Below are 1,726 nucleotides of genomic sequence, written 5' to 3'. Positions count from 1 at the left end.
TACTGTGTGTAGCCAGCAGCCAGCGTGAGCGGCCAGCAGCCACAGTGAGCGGCCGTCCAGAAGCCGGCGACTGATCTGCCTCGCCAGAGAAGAGTGCAATGATGGTGCCAACTTGGGCCAGTGAAGCAACGTCCTCCACAACCAGACTGAAGAACAAAACGACATCAACTTGTCTGTTCCCCTTCCCCCCAATTCCCCAGCACTGTTCCCATCCCCCCAATTCCCCAATAAAAAAATCTTAAAAAAAAAAAAAAAGTATATGAAGTGCAGATTCCAGAGTCTGACTTGAATGGTTAAAGAGAGATTTGATTGACACAACGTGCAGGTCTCTGTTTTTGCCTAAGCCCTCTCAGAGATGATACTAAGCAAAGATCCCAGAGGGATGGTTAGTGGCAGTTGTAGTTTGGCAAAATGAGTGCTTGGCAGATTCCTCCCTTAAGCGCCATCCCAACCTTTTTTCCAATATAGGCCCATGTCATTGTCCTCTGAACTTGGGCTTCACTGAGCTGCCCCTGTTTCCACCGCATTGCCCTTCCCTCCTGACTCAGATGCATTCTTACCTAGTCTCTGACCATTCTTCCTCTGGATTCCAAGCTAACATAGGCCTTGCACACACCCACACAGTGACTTTGTCTTTGAATTGGAAGTAGCACTTCTGACCCATTTATTTGTCCTACTCAGCTTGCCTAAAGTACATACTCTGTGATTCAATCCTAGATGAATGTTCTTGTAGGATCACCAGGTCACAATTGCTTATCAGATGTGTGACTAATTTTTTAAATATATATATTTTTAAAGTTCTAGTAGTTACGACTCTATGGTGTATTTTGTTATCTTGGAAACCCCTGGTAATTGAGAAGAGTCAAGCAGATGCTGATTCTGAATGTTCATCTTCGTTTTCTGCAGTAGTCCACAACCAAAGAGTAAGTCATTTTTTTTTCCTTTCTCAATATGTTGTTGTGTACATGAGTCTGATTATTTGCCTCTCTTTAAAACTGGACCGATGAAATCTAAGTTTTATTACCTCTAAAGATTAATAGTTCACTGATAAATGAAATGCCACATTGATCTCCTGAAAGCTTGCCAAGTACTTACTTATATAATATGGATATTATGGTTTGATCTTTACTGCACTTTGATTTTGTTCTGATGGTGTCTGTGGTTTTATAAGGTTCTTAGTGTGATACTATTTTCATTTAAATGAGAAAAGATTTTTTCTTCTCCTGTTTCTAAGAAAACATTTTCCCAAGAGGCAAGCTGGTCAAATAATATTTTAAAGATAGAGAAGACAAAGTTTGCCAGGAATGGAATTTTCCCCCTCAAAGAAATAGAGGCAGTATTGCATAGTGGTTAAGGACATGAATTGTGAAGCCATACTGCATAGCTTTGACTCCCGCCTTTGCTACTTGCAAGCTATGTGATCTCGGGCATGTTATGTAACTTCTCTGAGCTTTAGTTTTTGTTACCTGTAAATGGGGACAATGGTATCTAATTCAAAGGCTTATTATGAGAATTAATGAATAGGTAAAATATTCAGAACAGTGGCTGACATGCAATCTGTTATCAAGCTCAAATATGATCCCTATGCAGTCACTTCTTAAATTACTTTGCTGAGTTAGTTCCTTTCTGATGAATAAAGGGGGTCCATTAATGTTAAAAGATTGATGTTAAACTACTTATTTTTTCCTTCCTTTCTTACATGTTTACTCTCTTCACCTCCTGTGAA

The sequence above is a fragment of the Hipposideros armiger genome, unplaced genomic scaffold (genome assembly GCF_001890085.2).
Source record: "Hipposideros armiger isolate ML-2016 unplaced genomic scaffold, ASM189008v1 scaffold_28, whole genome shotgun sequence".
In the NCBI taxonomy this organism is placed as follows: Eukaryota; Metazoa; Chordata; class Mammalia; order Chiroptera; family Hipposideridae; genus Hipposideros; species Hipposideros armiger.
This window is presented reverse-complemented; position numbering follows the sequence as displayed.